The sequence below is a fragment of the Rhinolophus sinicus genome, chromosome X, assembly GCF_036562045.2.
Source record: "Rhinolophus sinicus isolate RSC01 chromosome X, ASM3656204v1, whole genome shotgun sequence".
Taxonomy (NCBI): Eukaryota; Metazoa; Chordata; class Mammalia; order Chiroptera; family Rhinolophidae; genus Rhinolophus; species Rhinolophus sinicus.
In genome coordinates this window covers 51,196,799-51,215,716 of record NC_133768.1, presented here as the reverse complement: position 1 = coordinate 51,215,716, position 18,918 = coordinate 51,196,799, and positions in this window count along the sequence as shown.

Sequence of the window (18,918 nt, the reverse complement as noted above, 5' to 3'; positions counted from 1 at the left end):
GGACCTTGGGTTCAAAGAGCATTTTATGAATTTGACTCCAAAGGCAATGGAAGTAAAAGCTAAAATAAACGAATGGGACTATATGAAACTTAAAAGCTTCTGCACAGCAAAAGAAACCATTGACAAAATAAAGAGGCCACCAACTGAATGGGAGAAGATTTTTGCAAACAGTGCCTCCGATAAGGGCTAGTATCCAGAATATACAAGGAACTCATGCAACTCAACAACAAAGAAACAAACAACCCAATTGAAAAATGGGCAGAGGACTTGAAGAGACATTTCTCCAAAGAGGACATCCAAATGGCAAATAGACATATGAAAAAATGCTCAACATCACTAATCATCAGAGAAATGCAAATCAAAACCACAATGAGATATCACCTCACCCCAGTCAGAATGGCTATCATCAACAAGACAAATAGTAACAAGTGTTGGACAGGCTGGGGAGAAAAAGGAACCCTCATACACTGTTGGTGGGAATGCAGACTGGTGCAGCCGTTATGGAAGGCAGTGTGGAGGTTCCTCAAAAAATTACAAATAGAATTGCCATATGACCCGGCAATCCTCTCCTGGGTATCTACCAAAAAAATCTGAAAACGTTTATAGATAAAGACACGTGTGCTCCAATGTTCATTGCAGCTTTGTTTACGGTGGCCAAGACATGGAAACAACCAAAATGTCCTTCGATAGATGAATGGATAAAGAAGTCGTGGTATATATACACAATGGAATACTATTCGGCGGTAAGAAAAGATGATATAGGAACATTTGTGACAACATGGATGGATCTTGAGAGAGTAATGCTGAGCAAAATAAGTCAGACAGAAAAAGCAGAGAACCATGTGATTTCACTGATATGTGGTATATAAAACTGAAAACAACAAAAGAACAAGACAAACAAATGAGAAACAGAAACTCATAGACACAGACAATAGTTTAGTGGTTGCCAGAGGGGTGGGGGTGGGGTGGGAGATGAGGTAAGGGGGATCAAATATATGGTGATGGAAGGAGAACTGACTCTGGGTGATGAACACACAATGGGATTTATAGATGATGTAATACAGAATTGTACACCTGAAGTCTATGTAATTTTACTAACAATTGTCACCCCAATAAATTTAATAAAATAAAATATTAAAAAATGCCATTGGGATTTTGAAGGGGACTGCATTAAATCTGTATGTTGCTTTGGGTAATATGGCCATTTTAAGTATTTTGATTCTTCCAATCCATGAGCACAGAATGTCTTTCCATTTCTTTTGTCTTCTTTAATTTCTTTCAAAAATGTCTTATAGTTTTTAGCATATAGGTCTTTCACATCCTTGGTTAAGTTTATTCCTAGGTATTTTATACTGTTTGCTGCAATTTCAAAAGGAATTGTTTTTTGTATTTCTTTTTCTGAGATTTCATTGTTAGTATATAGGAATGCAATGGAGTTTTGTACATTGATTTTGTAGCCGGCAAATTTACTGTATTCATTGATTGTTTCTAATAGCTTTTTGGTGGAGTCTTTAGGGTTTTCTATATATAACATCATGTCATCTGCAAAGAGTGATAACTTAACTTCTTTAGTCCCAATTTGGATGCCTTTTGTTTCTTCTCTTGCCTGATTGTTCTGGCAAGGACTTCCAACACTATGTTGAAAAGCGGATGTGATAGGGGACAGCCCTGTCGTGTTCCTGAACGTAGAGCAAAGGGCTTCAGTTTTTCACCATTAAGTATGAGATTAGCAGAGGGCTTGTCATATATGGCCTTTATTATGTTAAGGTATTTTCCTTCTATACCTATTTTATTAAGTATTTTAATCATAAATGGATGTTGTATCTTGTCAAATACTTTTTCTGCATCAATTGATATATGATTTTTTTCCTTTATTTTGTTTATGTGATGTATCACATTGATGGATTTGTGGATGTTGAACCATCCTTGTGCCCCGGGGATGAACCCCATTTGTTCGTGATGAATAATCTTTTCAATGCATTGTTGTATTCGATTTACTAGAATTTTGTTTAGGATTTTTGCATTGGTATTCATCAGAGATATTGGTCTGTAGTTTTCTTTTTTTGTGCTGTACTTACCAGGTTTTGGTATCAGGGTAATGTTGGCCTCATAAAATGAGTTAGGGAGTACTGTCTCTTCTTCAATATTTTGGAAGAGTTTGTGCAGGATTGGTATTAGATCCTCTTTGAAGGTTTGGTAGAATTCACTAGTGAAGCCATCTGGTCCCTGACTTTTGCTTTTCGGAAGGTTTTGGATGACCAATTCAATTTTGGTACTGGTGATAGGTCTTTTTAGATTTTCCAGTTCTTCATGGTTCAGCTTTGGAAGTTTATATGTTTCCAAGAACTTGTCCATTTCTTCTAGGTTATTGAATTTGGTGGCATAGAGTCCTTTATCGTATTCTTTGGTGATCCTTTGTATTTCTGTGGTGTCCGTGATAACTTCCCTTTTTTCATTTCTGATTTTTGTAATTAGTGTCTTCTCTCTGTTTATCTTACTGAGTCTAGCCAAGGGTTTGTCAATTTTGTTAATCTTTTCAAAGAACCAGCTCTTTGTCACATTAATTTTTTCTATTGTCTTTTGTTCTCTATTTCATTTAGTTCTGCTCTGATTTTTGTTATTTCCTTTCTTCTGCTGACCTTGGGTTTTACTTGTTCTTCTTTTTCTAGTTCTTTAAGGTGTAACATGAGGTTATTTATTTGGGAGTCTTCTTGTTTCTTGAGATAGGCCTGTAATGAGATAAATTTCCCTCTTAAAACTGCTTTCGCTGCATCCCAAAAATTTTGGTAGGATGTATTTTCATTGTCATTTGTTTCTATGTATCTTTTGATCTCTCCTCTAATTTCTTCTTTGACCCAGTCGTTCTTTAAAAGTATGTTGTTTAATCTCCATGTATTTGTGTTTTTTTCCCGCTTTCTTTTTGCAGTTGATATCCAATTTCAAAGCCTTGTGATCAGAGAATATGCTTGGTATGATTTCAATCTTCTTAAATTTGTTGAGACTGATTTTATGTCCCAATATGTGGTCTATCCTTGAGAATGTTCCATGTACACTAGAAAAGAATGTATAGTGTGATGTTTTAGGATGAAGTGCTCTATATATGTCAATTATGTCCATTTCATCTAATATGTCATTTAGGGCTACTATTTCGTTATTTATTTTCTGTTTGGATGATCTATCCATAGCTGTCAATGATGTATTTAAGTCCCCTAGTATAATTGTGTTTTGGTCAATTTCTCCCTTTAGTTCTGTTAGTAGCTGCTTGGTATATTTTGGTGCTTCCTGATTGGGGGCATATATATTGATGACTGTTATGTCTACTTGTTGTATAGTCCCCTTTACCATTATGAAATGTCCATCTTTGTCTCTTGTTATCTTTTTCACCCTGAAGTCTGTTTCATCTGATATCATTATGGCCACACCTGATTTTCTCTGGGTACCATTTGCTTGGAGTGTCAATTTCTACCCTTTCACTTTGATTCTATGCTTGTCCTTGTAGCTGAGATGTGTCTCTTGGAGACAGCACATGGTTGGGTTTAGTTTTTGAACCAATCTGCTACTCTCTGCCTTTTTATTGGTGACTTCAGTCCATTTACATTTAGGGTGATTATTGATATGTGAGGATTTCCTGTCATTCTATCTTTAGTTTTCTGGTAATGTTGTGTCTCCATTGTTTCTTTGCCTTTTTGTTGTTGTCTATTATTTCTGTGTGGTGGTATTCTATGATGTGTCCCTCTGTTTCTTCTTTTATTTCAGTATATATTTCAGTTCTGGATTTTTTTTTTTTTGAGTGGTTACCCTTAAGTTTATGTAAAAGAAAGTTTGATATTTAGCGTATTCCATTCTTTTCATCAGGCTTACTCTCTCCATTTCCGTATTCCCACTCAGGCCTTTACTCTCCCCCTTTTTTTGGTTGCCACAAATTGTCCCTGTTCATTGTGGTCGAATAGCCTCCTTTAGTATTTCTTGTAGTGCAGGTCGTGTATTAGAAAATTCCCTCAGCTTCTGTATGTCTGGAAAGGTCTTTATTCCCCCTTCATATCTAAAGGATATCTTTGCTGGATATATTATTCTTGGCTCATGATTTCTCTTTCAATACTTTGAATATTTAGTTCCACTCCCTCCTGGCTTGTAGAGTTTCTGCTGAAAAATCTGATGATAATCTAATGGGCTTTCCTTTGTAAGTTATCGTCTTCTTTTCCCTGGCTGCCTTGAGGATTCTTTCTTTGTCGTTGATTTTAGACAGCTTCAATACAATGTGCCTTGGAGAAGGCCTGTTGGGATTGAGGTAACTAAGTGTTCTATTTGCTTCTTGGATTCGAGGGTCCAGTTCTGTCCACAAGTTTGGGAAGTTCTCATCGACAATTTGTTTGAATATATTCTCTGTTCCCTTCTCTCTTTCTTCTCTTCCTGGTATGCCCATTATTCTTATATTACTCTTTCTGATTGAGTCAGAAAGTTCTTGTAGAGTTCTTTCATTTGTTTTAAGTCTCAAGTCTCTTTCTTTTTCCATCTGTTTAGTTTTCAGGTTTCTATCTTTGATGTCACTGATTCTTTCCTCAATCTGGTCAACTCTACTACCTAAGCTGGTTATTTCATTCTTAATTTCTTCTATTGAGTTCTTAATCTCCAGAAATTCTATTTGGTTCTTTTTAAAATTTCAATCTCTTTTGTAAAATGCTCATGCTGTTCTTTGATTGTGTTTCTGAGTTCATTTAACTGCCTATCTGTGTTTTCTTGTATCTCATTGAGTTTTTTCAGAACTGCAATCTTGAATTCTCTGTCATTTAAGTCACATATTTCTGTATCTTTAAGTGCCTTTTCTGGAGATTTTTCACTTTCTTTCTGAGCTATCTTGTTGCCTTGGTTATTCATGGCAATTACTGGTTTACTATTTCTCTTCCTAGACATCTACAGGAGTGGCTTCTGCAACAGGTTGATTGGAAGCGGTATTTGTTTTGTTTGCCAGTACTTGTTGGTAGAATGTTTTATTATTTCTCCAACTGCAACTTATTTTTCTTCTCCCACACGGTAGTGCTATGTTTTCTCTGCACTATTCCAGCTTCTCACACAGTGGGGGGATTCCCTGGGAGACTAGCTTCTCCTCTGTTAATAGTTCGTCTAGAGCACAGGGCGCAGTGTCCCTGTGGGTATGCGGAGAGCTTTGATGTTCCAAAGCTCTCCCAGCTCCAGATTCAGAACCCGTATGTTTCAGCAGTTCTGTTTACTCCTGCAGGGATCCGCCCAGATTGGTGGGATCAGTGGCGGGGTGAATTGTGAGAGGTGGCCCAGAGCAATGGCAGCGACCACCACCACAGCCGGTCCTGCTTCCACTGCTCCCTCCCTTTGCTGGAAATAGTTGGGCTGTGAATCTGTGTCTGCGGTCCACAGTTCTCAGAACAGCAAATATTTTGTTGTTTTGATGTGACACTGCTACAGTTCCGCTTCTAGCACCAGGCAGGTGGGGGCGGGGTGAGCTCTGGGAGGGTAGGCAAAGGGCGGCTAGTCTCAGTGCCTAAGGCTTCCATTCTCTGCTCGGCAGTGAGGGCTTAAACCACTCTTTTCAGCCTTCTTCCCTCAGTGTTTTCTCCGAGGTCTCTGCCGTGAGCGTTGGGTTCAGCCATGTTATATGCTGTCCCCGCAGCCCTGTGGTCCATAAGCGGAGCCCAGCAGTCCAAGTTCTTCCCTCTCCTGCAGCTGCAGTAGTTCTGGGAAGCAGCGAGATCGGAGCACTGAACTAATTCTGTGTCCTGTGCCTGCATGGCTCCATCTTCGCACTTCTCCCTTTCCTCCTCCCCCCTTCCTACGCCCCCCCCTCCCCCACTCGCGCGAATCTCCCACCTGTAGGTGATTTCGGTAGTGGGCCTCTTCTTCTTGCCTGTCTGCTGTGCATGGAGTCCTTTGGGGAGTTTTTGTTGTTTGATTCGTTGTAAATTCCAGGGGAGCTTTACAGAGGCTCACCTCACACCACCATTTTTCCTCTGCAAATCTCCTTCGATTTTAAATGATAGTCTTGCTGGGTAAAGCGATGTAGGTTATAGGCCTTCGTTTCTCATTACGTTGAATATTTTCTGCCACTCCCTTCTACCTTGCAAAGTTTCTGTAGAAAAGTCAGCTGATTATCTTATGGGAGCTCCCTTGTATGTGACTCGCTGTCTGTCTCTTGCTGCTTTTAGGATTCTCTTTGTCTTTAACCTTTGCCATTTTAACTATAATGTGTCAATGTGGTCCTATTTGCATTCATCTTGGTTGGAACTCTCTGAACTTCCTGGGCTTGTATGTCGATTTCATTCACCATGTTAGTGACGTTTTGGGTCATTATTTCTTCAAATACATTCTCGATCTCTTGCTCCCTCTCTTCTACTTCTGGTATTCATGTGATGTGCATGTTGCACTTGATGTTATCCCACAGGTCTCAAACTATTTTCATTGTTTTTTATTCTTTTTTTCTTTTTGTTTTTCCAACTGGGTGATTTCTGCTATCTTGTCTTCTAAGTCGTTGATTCAATCCTCTGCTCATCTAATGTACTGGTAATTCCTTCCAGTGTTTGCTTCATTTCCGTTATTGCATTCTATAATTCTGACTGGGTATTTTTTATGATTTCTGTATCCTTCTTTCTGTTTTCTATGTCTTCATTGAAATTCTCACCAAGTTCCTTTAACATTCATATAATCAGAGTTCTAAACTCTGTCTCTGATAGGTTGGTTGCCTTTGTTCCATATAGTTCCATTTCTGGAGGTTTCTTCTGATCTTTCATTTGGGACATTTTCTTTGTTTCCTCATTCTGGCTGTCACTCAGTATTTGTTTCAATGTATTAGTTAGATCCCCTATGTCTCTCAGTCTTTGCTGGGTAGTGTTATGTATTGTGTGTCCTTTATATTTGGATTGCAGTCTCCCTATTCTCCTGTGTGTCTGTTCCAGAGGTTTCCCTGTGTTGTGTGTATTCTCCTGTTGAAGTTGTGTTTTAATTGTTTTTTGCTTGTCAGTGGGTGGGATACTCACAGGCTAACTAGCTGTGAGTATTAGCTATGCCCACAATGTATGAGCTGCGGTGTGAAGTTTGACCCCTCAGATGAGGCTTGGCCCCTGTGGGCTCTTGTGCCTGTAGAGAATTCTCTTTGGGTTTGTCACTTGTAGGCCAAAGTCGGTAATGGTCTGGTTTGGTATGGAGTTGTCCTCTCGGGTTGTTGATTCTTGTGTTTCTTGGGCTGGGCTCTTGTGCAGGGCCATTTCAGAACAAAACAAACCAACAAGCAAAAAAACAACAATAACAAAACCAAATACACTCACAAATAAAAACAACCAACAGTCAACAGAAAGAAAAACATCAAAAAATACAAAAAGGAAAAAAAAATAATAGCAAAAAATCAATACAGAAAAACAGAAAGAAGGAGGAAAAGTAGAGCAAGGAAAAGAGAAAAGAAAAGAAGTGAGAGAGGGAAAAAAGGAGGACAAAAATATCTATCTAAAAATGATACTATTAATAATAAAATAAAATAAAAAAAAACAGCATCTGTCTTGGCTTAAGTTCACCAAGCTATCTCCAGGTTGCCCTCTGCTGTAGAAAATGTCGTCTGCATCTTGTGGAGGTGGAGCTGGCCACCTGGCACCCAGAGTGACCCTGGCAATGTAGTTCTAGGTGGGCAGGGCTATGGGGTGTGTTTGGTACTTTTACAGTCAGTGTAGTTTCTGCTCTCACCGGCACAAATGTGTGCTGAGAACACCACAGCCACCCACTGGGAGGTGGGCTTCTCTCTGGGCACATTGCCTGGGTTTTAGGGCACTTCTTTTGTGGGTGTGTGTTTGTGAAGGATGTGAGATTTCTGAGCTTCTGAAAGCCCAGAATTAACTCTACAACTTGCTGCTAACACCTGTGTGTGTCTCTGCAGTTGTAATTGCCCTGCCGGCCAGCCCAGAAGTTATCACACTCGTCCCAGCCTATTTGTAGGCCACAGTTGTCAAACCATTTTTTCCAGTTCTTGAGGGCCACAGTTCCTCTGTGATCTGACACTAGTCCTTCCTGTTCTGGCACCTGCTTAAAATTCTGCACTGGCAGGGGTTGGAAAAGCTGTGGGAGGGTGGAGGGGAGGGATCCAGGGAAGGTGCTTTCTCTGGATTCTGCCTGACTGTGAGACCCCAAGCCACAATTCCCAGGTGAGGTGTCTGCCTCGAACGCTGGGCACTGCTGTCCTATATTCTGATCCCTTGGCAGGACTGTGGGGTACAGGGAGAGAGCCCACAGCCTGGTTGTTGCAATTTATGGTCTGCTCTTGGGACCCCGCAACTCCGCAGCTGTGGGCCATGATTCTGCACTTTCCCCTACCTTCTTCCCCAGCTCACCCAGTTTGCCCATCTTCAGATAATCCTCCTGCGTGTCTCTTAGCTGTTCTTTGTGATGAGCAGAACATCCTTTGATGAATTATAGACGTTCAGTTTGTGGTAACTTCCAGGGGCTATCTGAAGAAGCCCACATCACACCACCTGTGACCTGATTTCAGATTTTTTGAATAGATGGATACTCAGTAGACTGATTCTTTCGTCATATGGTAATTCTATTCTTAAATTTTGAGGATACTCCATACTGTTTTCCATAGAAGTTGTACCAATTTACATTCCCACCTACATTGTGTGAGGGTTTCTGTTTCTCCACAGCCTGTCCAACACTTGTCATGATTTGTCTTGTTGATGATAGCCATTTTAAGATGTGTGAGATGATATCTCATTGTGGTTTTTATTTCCATTTCCCTAATAGCTAGTGAAGTTGAACATTTTAAAAATATATTTGTTGGCCACTTGTATGTCTTTTTGGTAGAAGTGCCTTTTCAGATTCTCTGCCCATTTTTTATTTGGATTGTTCTTTATTTCTTTATTGAGCTGTATGAGTTTTTAAATATATTTTTGATATTACCCTCTTATCAGAGGTGTTCTTTGCAAATAATTTCTGTTATTCAGTTGGCTGCCTTTTTGATCTGTTGATGGTTTCTTTTACTATGCAGAAGTTTTTCAGTTTGATAAAGTCCTATTCATTTATTTTTGCCTTTACTTCCCTTTCCTTTGACATCAAATTAGTAAAATCCTCTCTGAAACCAATATCGCCCGTATCTATAGTACTTATACTTTCTTTTATGCAATTTATTGTTTCAGGGCTTATGTTTAGATCTTGGAACCATTTCGAGTTAATTTTGGTGTATAGCGATGATAGCAGTCTAGCTACATTTGTTTTTAAGTCACTTATTAAAAATTAAAGTTTATTGCGGTGACAATTGTTAGTAAAGTTATATAGATTTCACGTGAACAATTCTGTAATACATCATCTATATATCACATTGTGTGTTCACCACCCAGAGTCAGTTCTCTTTCCACCACCATATATTTGATCCCCTTTACCCTCATTTACTATTCCCCTTGCCACTTACCCTCTGGTAACCACTAAACTATTGTCTGTGTCTATGAGTTTTTGTTTTTACATTTGTTTGTCTAGTACTTTTGTTGTATTCAGTTTTATATACCACATATCAGTGAAATCATATGGGTCTCTACTTTTTCTGTCTGACATATTTTCGCTTAGTGTTATAACCTCAAGATCCATCCTGTTGTCACAGATGGTACTACTTCATCTTTTCTTATGGCAGAATAGTGTTCCATTGTGTATATATACCACAACTTCTTTATCCATTCATCTATCGAAGGACAGTTTGATTGTTTCCATGTCTTGGCCACAGTAAATAAAGCTGCAATGAACACTGGAACATACTTGTCATTATGGATAAATGTTTTCAGATTTTTTGGGTAGATACCCAGGTGAGGTATTGCTGGGTCATACGGTAATTCTATTCGCAATTTTTTGAGGAACTTCCACACTGCCTCCCATAAAGGATGCACCAATCTGCATTCAAAAAACAGTGTATGAGAGTTCCTTTATCTCCACAGCCTCTCCAACACTTGTTACTATTTGTCTTGTTGATGATAGCCATTCTAACTTGTGTGAGGTGATATCTCATTATGGCTTGTATTTGCATTTTTCTGATAATTGATGATGTTGAACATTTTTTCATATGTCTATTGGCCATTTGTATGACCTCTTTGGAGAAATATCTCTTCAGGTCCTCTGCCCATTTTCAATTGGGTTGGTTTGTTGTCGTTGTTGTTGAGTTGTATGAGTTCCTTGTACATTTTGGGTATTAGTCCCTTATCAGAGGAGTTATTTGCAAGAATCTTCTTCCATTCGGTTGGTTGCCACTTTATTTTGTCAATGGTTTCTTTTGCTGTGCAGAAGCTTTTTGAATTTAATGTTGTCCCATTCATTTATTTTAGCTTTTATTTCCCTTGCCTTTGGAGTCAAAATCATAAAACGCTCTTTGAACCCAAGGTCCATAAGTTTAGTACCTATGTTTTATCCTATGCAGTTTATTGGTTCAAGTCTTATATTTAGGTATTTGATCTATTTGGAATTAATTTTGGTTCATGGTTACAGATAACAGTCTAGTTTCATTCTTTTGCACGTGGCTCTCCAATTCTCCCAGCACCATTTATTGAAGAGACTGTCTTTTCTTCATTGTGTTTTTGGCTTATTTGTCAAAAATAATCTGTCCATATTTATGTGGGTTTATTTCTGGGTTCTCAAGTCTATTCCATTGGTTTTGTGTCTGTTTTTCTGCCACCACAACACTGCTTTGATTATTGTTGCCCTGTAGTACAAGCTGAAGTCAGGGAAAGTGATACATCCAGCATTATTTTTTTGGTTTTGTTTTGTTTGCTTTTTTTTTTTTTTTTTTAGGATTCCTTTGGCCATTCGGGGTCTTTTGTGGTTCCATACAAATCTGATGATTTTTCGTTCTATTTCTTTAAGAAGTGCCATTGCGATTTTGATGGGGATTGCATTAAATCTGTATATTACTTTGGGTAATACGGCCATTTTCACTATGTTGATTCTTCCAATCCATGAGCACGGAATGTCCTTCCATTTCTTTGTGTCTTCTTCAATTTCTTTTAAAAATACCTTGTAGTTTTCAGTATATAGATCTTTTACATCCTTGGTTAATTTTATTCCTAGGTGTGTTTTTTTATTTTTTATTTTGTTGCAATTTCAATAAGATTTGTTTTTGTATTGCTTTTTCTGAAATTTCATTGTTAGTATACAGGAATGCAATGGACTTTTGTACATGTGTTTTGAAGCTGGCATCTTTATTGTATTTGTTTATTGTTTCTAAAAGCTTTTTGGTGGAGTCTTTAGGATTTTCTCTATATAGCATGATGTCAACAGCAAAAAGTGACCACTTCACTTGTTCATTTCGAATTTGGATGGGTTTTATTTCTTTCTCTTGCCTAATTGATCTGTCTAGGATTCCCAATACTATGTTGAAAAGCAGAGGTGATAGGGGATAGCCCTGTCATGTTCCTGAATGTAGACAAATGATTTCAGTTTTTCACCATTGACTATTATATTTGCTTAGGGTTTTCATATATGACCTTAATTATGTTAAGGTATTTTTCCTACTATTGCTATTTTATTAAGTGTTTTAATCATAAATGGATGTTGTATCTTGTCAAATGCTTTTTCTGCATCTATTGATATAATCGGATGATTTTTGTCTTTTATTTTATTTATGTGATGTATCACATTGATTGTTTTGTACATGTTGAACCGTCATTGTGCCCCTGGGATGAACACCACTTGGTTGTGATGTATAAACTTTTTAACACGTTGCTTTAGATGTGCCAGAATTTTAAAAAGAATTTTGCATGTGTATTCATCAGAGATATTGGTCTGGGGTTCTCTTTTTTGGTGTTATCCTTATCAGGTTTTAATATCGGGGTAATCTTGGCCTCATAAAATGAATTGGGGAGTACTGTCTCCTCTTCAATGTTTTGGAAGAGTTTGTGCAGGACAAGTATTAGATCATCTTTGAATGTTTGGAAGAATTCAGCAGTGAAGCCATCTGGTCCCAGAATTTTGCTTTTGGGAAGGTTTGGAATGACTGATTCAATTTCCTTACTGGTGATCAGCCTATTTAGATTTTTCCAGTTCTTCATGATTCAGCCTGAGAAGGCTTTATGTTGCTGAGAACTTCTCTATTTTTTCTAGGTTATTGAATTTTGTAGCATATATTCCTTAATAGTATTCTGGGATGATCGTTTGTATTTCTGTGACACCCGTGGTATCATCCCCTCTTTCACTTCTGATTTTGTTTATTTGTGTCTTTTCTCGTTTTATCTTAGTGAGTCTAGCCAAGGGTTTGTCAATTTTATAAATCTTTACAAAGAACCAGTTGTTTGTCACATTAATTTTTTCTATTGTCTTTTTGTTCTCTATTTCATTTAGTTCTGCTCTGATTTTTATTATTTCCTTTCTTCTGCTGACTTTGGGTTTGATTGTTTCTTCTTTTTCTAGTTCTTTAAGGTGTGACATGAGGTTATTTATCTGGAATTTTTCTTCTTTCTTGAGATAGGCCTGTAATGATATAAATTTCCTTCTTAAAATTGCTTTCGCTGCATCCCAAAAATTTTGGTAGGATGTATTTTGATTGTCATTTGTTTGTATGTATCTTTTGATCTCTCCTCTTATGTCTTCTTTTACCCAGGCATTCTTTAAATGTATGTTGTTTAATCTCCAAATATTTGTGATTTTTCCTGCTGTCTATTTGCAGTCGATGTCCAATTTCAAAGCCTTGTGATCAGAGAATATTCTTGGTATGATTTCAATCTTCTTTAATTTGCTGAAGCTAGTTTTATGTCCCAATATATGGTCTATCCTTGAGAATGTTCCATGTACACTAGAAAAGAATGTATAGTCTGATGTTCTAGGATGAAGTGCTCTATAAATGTCAATTATGTCCATTTCATCTAATGTGTCATTTAGGGCTGATATTTCTTTATTTATTTTCTGTTTTGATGATCTATCCATAGCTGTCAATGATGTATTTAGGTCCCCTACTATAATTGTGTTTTGGTCAATTTCTCCCTTTAGTTCTGTTAGTAGTTTCTTGGTATATTTTGGTGCTCCCTGATTGGGGGCATAAATATTCATGACTGTTGTGTCTTCTTGTATAATCCCCTTTATCATTATGAAATTTCCAACTTTTTCTTTTGTTACCATTTTTATTCTGAAGTCTATTTTATCTGATATCAGTATAGTTACACCTGATTTTCTCTGGATACCATTTGCTGAAGTGTCAATTCCCACCCTTTCATTTTGAGCCTACATCTGTCCTTGTAGCTGAGATGTGTCTCTTGGAGGCAGCATATGGTTGAGTTTAGTTTTTTTATCTATTCTGCTCCTCTGTACCTTTTTATTGGTGAGTTCAGTCCATTTACTTTTAGAGTGATTATTAATGTTTGTGGATTTCCTATAAATCTATCATTGTTTTTCTGATATGACTGTGTCTGCGTTGTTTTTTGCCTTATTGTTGCTGTCTATTATTTCAGTGTGTTGGTATTCTATGATTTTTCCCTCTGTTTCTTCTTTCATCATGTTATATATTTAAGTTTAAAATTTTTTTTTGAGTGGTTACCGTTATGTAAAAGAAAGTTTCATATCGAGAGTATTCCATTTTCTTCCACATGCTTCCTTTCTCCATTCCATTATGCTGGTTCAGACCTTTACTCTCCCCTCTTTTATGTTTTTGTTGTCACAAATTATCTCTATTTATGCTGTGAGTTGATTCCTGCACTGCAGTAGGAAGTTTTAGTTTTCCTGTTTTTCTTTAAATGTTTTTTTTTTTCTTTATGCTGTAGTTAAGTGTATAGTGTCTTATTTGGTGTAAGGGTGCCATTTCTTGCTTCTGTCTTTCTGTTTGTAATACTATTCAGGTTTTGTGTTTTTTACTGTTTTTTTCCAAGGTGAAAAGCCTCCTTCAGTATTTCTTGTAGCACAGGCCATGTTTTAGAAAATTCTGTCAGCTTCTGTATATCTGGAAAAGTCTTTATCCCACCTTCATATCTAAAGGATATCTTTGCTGGATATGTTATTCTTGGCTCATAATTTCTCCCTTTCATTAACGTGAATATTTGAGTACACTCCTTCCATGCTTGTTGATTTTCTGGTGAAAAGTCTAATGACATCCTAGTGGGCTTTCTTTTGTAGGTTACCATCTTCTTTTCCCTGGCTGCTTTGAGGATTTTTTCTTTGTCGTTGACAGCTTCAATACAATGTGCCTTGGAGAAGGCATGTTGGGTTTGTTAATTAGTGTTCTTTTTGCTTCTTGGATGTGAGGATCCAGTTTGTTTGCTTTTCCCACAAATTTGGGAAGTTCTTATCACTATTTTTTTGAATATACTCTTTGTTCCCGTCTCCCTTTCTTCTTCTTGCATGCCCATTATTCTTATGTTGCTCTTTCAGATGGTGTCAGAAAGTTCTTGTAGAGTTCTTTCATTTCTTTTAAGTCTCAAGTGTCTTTCTTCTTCAATCTGTGTCATTTCCAGAGTTCTGTCCTCGATGTCACTGAATCTTTCCTCCCTGGTGTTCAGCTCTATTACCTAAGCTGTCTATTTCATTCTTCATTTCTTTTATTGATTTATTTATCAGTAGAAATTATATTTGATTCTTTTTTAAAATTTCAATGTCTTTAGTAAAATGTTCATTTTATTCTTTGATTGTGTTTGTGAGTTCATTAAACTGCCTATTTGTGTTTTCTTGCATCTCATGGATTTTTTTTTCAGAAGTGCCATCTTGAAATCTCTGTCATTTAAGACATCTTTTAGTTCATTTTATGGAGACTTTTCATTTTATTTCTGAGCTGTCTTGTTACTTTGGTTATTCATGGCGTTTAGTGAATTATTATTTCTCTTCTTCAGCATCTACAGGAGTGGGTTCTGCAACTAGTTGTTAGGAAGAGGTGTTTGTTTTCCAGTAGGTTATTGTAGAATCCTTTTTTTTTCCTTTCCAATTGCAGCCTTTAATTCTCTCTCACGCTATAGTGTTATATTTTCTCTGCACTGTTCTGGCTGTCGTACAATGTGTCGATTGCCTGGAAGGTGGGCTTCTCCTTTGTGAGTAGGTTGCCTGGGTCTTAGGGCACCACCTTTGTTCGAGTATATGGAAAGCTTCTGAAGTTCCGAAGATCTTCCTGCACCAGATTCAAGGCCCGTGTGTGTCAGCAGCTCTGTTTACCATGCATGGATCTGCCCAGATAGGTGAGGACAGGTGTCAGGGTGGGTTGAGTTGTGAGATGTGGTTGTGGGCAATGATGGCGACCCCCAGCACAGCCACACCTGCATCCAGGGCTCCCTTGCCTTTGCCGGAACTAGTTGGGCTGCGAGTCCATGACTGTGGCCTGCAGTTCTCAGAACTGCAAATATTCTGTTATTTTGATATGACACTGCCACCCTTCTGCTTCTAGTACTGAGCAGGTGGGGTTGGGGCAAGCTCTCAGAAGGTGGGTAGTCTTCATGTCTACTAAGCCTTCAGTCCTCTGCTTGCCAGTGAGGGCTTAAACTGCCATTTTCACCCTTCTTTTCTCAGTCTTTGCTCTGAGGCCTCTGCAGTGAGTGTTGGGTCCAGTGGTGTTATATTCTGATCCCTCAGGCAGGACTGTGGGTCATAATGGGAGCAATAGCATTCTGAATTCTTCCCTCTCTTGTGACTGCAGGAGTTCAGGAGTGCTGGGAACTCCAAGCTCCAAGCTCCGGTCATCTCCTTAGCCCAGGCAGCCCGCATTTCCTTACTTCCCCTTACTCTCCTCCCCCATTTGTCCAATTTGCCCATCTTTAGATGATTTCTATTGTGCGTCTCTTAGTCTTGCCTGTCTGCTGCACAGGGATGCCTTTGTGGAATTATAATTGTTCAATCTCTTGTAAATTCCAGGGGAGACTTCAAGAGGTTCACCTTACGCCAACATTTTTATGACATCATCTAAATTATCACTTTAATTTTTTATTGCCTTTTCTTTCTTTATTTCATTCTGCTGTAATTTATTGTTTCCTTCCTTCTGCTGACTTTGAGTTTTATTTGTTCTTTTTCTAATTTTTAAGATGTAATCTTAGGTTGTTTATTTGGGATTTATCTTTTTTTTTTTTGAGATAGCCTTGTAATGATATAAATTTCCCTCTTAATGTGGAAATTCATCTGCATTGAAAATATTTCATTATGCTTTCTAATATTCTTTTGTGTTTTTCAAAGGACATAGTATTACTCTTACTCAAAGCATCAAATACATGTATAATAAAATCCTATTATTTTTCTATCTGGCTTTCTTCAAGGGCAACAACATATTAGCCTCTGTAGAGATACATGTGGTTCCAGGATCACAGGTTGGCAGTTGAGAGTTACTGATTTCAATTCTTCCTATTTCACCTAGAGAGAAAAAACTGTTATGCTCCTTCAATTATAGAAGGAAACCCACAGCTCACCTCATTTTCTCCCTAATAATCTTTGAATTGGGCTTCATTCATACTGCTACCTGGAAATTGAAAGATTTACTTCTTCAAGTGATTTTTGGCAGGAGAAATTCCTGCCTTGGAAAAGCTGTAATTTGATGCTCATTGAATTTTTGTTATTTCTCCTTGACTTACTTCTTTCAGAACATCTATATCCTGAGTGCATGTTTTGCCACTGGAGAAATAATCCTCTTCTCTGTTAAGATTGAGTGTTTTGTGTTTAAATTTATATTATAAATAACTGTACAATAGAAAGTATAATAGTAAAATATCCCCTTCGTCATGTACCAATGGCACATTTTGAAAAATTATAAACATTCTGATGTTTTATTTAATTTGTGTTTGGGCTTTTAAAGAAATGAAATACTTAGATTATTTCACTTTCAATAATATCCTGTAAAAGAAATGAGTACTCAGGTTGATTATTCTTATTTCTGAGCAGGCAAACAGAAGTTAAATGACTTGCACAAAGTTACAGCATTATAGCAAAGATGAAAGTAGAACTTTGGACTCTTGATTCTCTTTCTCTTAACTTGTTTTTCAAATCAGATTGCTTCTCTCGTTAAAGAAAAGAAAACTGATTCCATCTCTGGAGAATTATAAAATCTCTCATTGCTCTTTGAAGAAAAAAATTTTATCTGTCAGACACAAGATCTTCATTTTTATACCAGCATCTGTTATGCCCAGCTCTTCATGGACTGAAACTGACTGAAAAGTCCCTATCTTCTGAGTTCACTCCTTGTTTGTTCAACAAAATTTGTTGACAATCTGTGAATAAATTTTCTGCTTACTTGGCTATCTTCAGCTCAATTTGACAAAATATGACTTTAGCAATTCCATTCCCAAAGATTGCCTCTCAGGTATGGTTTCAAATCCTCCAATCCCTGTTTGAACTGGTCTCCTAAGATTCTTCAAGCTTGGATTGTATTCTGGGCTCTTGGTTTTCCTTTGCCTTCTTCAGCCTTATCTCCCAACACATATTACACTTGGCTAATTTTGTGGTCTACTACTTGGACTGTTCTCTCAGGCTCTTTCCACTAAACTTCCCAGTAATTGTCATAGTGTTCACTTTGTAATCTTGAATAATAATTTTAGTTCTCTCAACTCAACCTTACCAAGTGGCAGCTTTACATTTTCAGTTTAAAGTATGGTAGATAACAAGGATTAGTTGGCTGAAAAAGTAGAATGGGGAAAAATTACAAAAGATACTGAGTTAGGCTGATATCTAGAACTTGCATCTCTCTGTTCTAAATATCAGGAGTCCCTTGGCCTGTGGACTCATCCCTGTCACCAATCCCTGAAAGCCATCATGGGTTGAGATAGGTTCGAATTATAAAGCTTCATCATGGATCATCTCTTGCTTCCTATTTATCTGGTGTCAATCTTGAGGCCTAGTTTTGGTAACTGAACTTTTGCTTGGATTCTTGTCTTCATTTCGTATGTGTGAACCTTTGCTTTAGTGCCCCTGTCCTTTTAGAATTGAAAATAAACCCTCACCAATTCACTTCTTTGAAAGTCTAGAGTTCTTGTCCATGAACCCCAGAACCCCAGATTAGTAGTTGGGAAGTTGCCAGCTACTGATAGGATTACTGTGAGCTAATTATTTGGACTTCAGAGTTTCACAGCTAATTGAATTCCCTTTGCTGCTCTTCTAGCCTAATTAGCTAAATTTAAATAATACTAATGAATAAATAATGAATAACATTAATTTACTGCAAACTATGTGCTAAGATCTACTCTATGCACCTTCAAAGTATTAAATCATGCACACCTCACAGGAAGCCTGAAATAAGTAATAATACTTTGCCTGAACTTCTTCTTTCTTATGACTATATCCTGTGGTCATATACATTCTGCTTTTAGACTTTATTTGCTTAATGTCAGTAACAAAGTGTGTCTCCTCTGTCCTCATCCCTCAACCACCATGTGTCCCATTAATGGTTGGACTAGTTTCATACCATTGGTGGTCTCAGCCTGTAAAACATCATCCATTCAATCCAGCATGGATAGTCATGCTCTGACATATAACCATGATCTCTCTGTGGTCTTTCTAGGATAACAATGAAACTAAGGTTTTGGGATCCCTGGGTAGACAGACTAGCATTCAAATCCTAACTCTAGGATTTTCCAGTTGTATGATCTTGTACTCAGATATTTTTTTAACCTATAAAATGGGATTAGTAATAGTAATTATGTTTATAAGGATATTATGAAAACAAAACAATTTAACACATAAAATGTTTACCATAGACAATCTTGGCACACAATGGAGTTCAAAAATGGTGGATAATATTAACATCATTATTCAGTATTTTTATTAAACATTGAATACCATTGGATTGTGTTCTGTCTTTAATATCCCTGGTCTGACAAGTGAAGCTGACTGTGTAAAAGAGTTATTTATTTAAAAACAGAAAAAAAAATTTGCTTTTGACTTCAGAATTTCCTGTAACTAACAAATTTAAGGATTCTATGAATCATAACCCCAATTTCACACACCAGTAATAATACATCTAGAAAAAAAACAGTTCATTTTTATTGC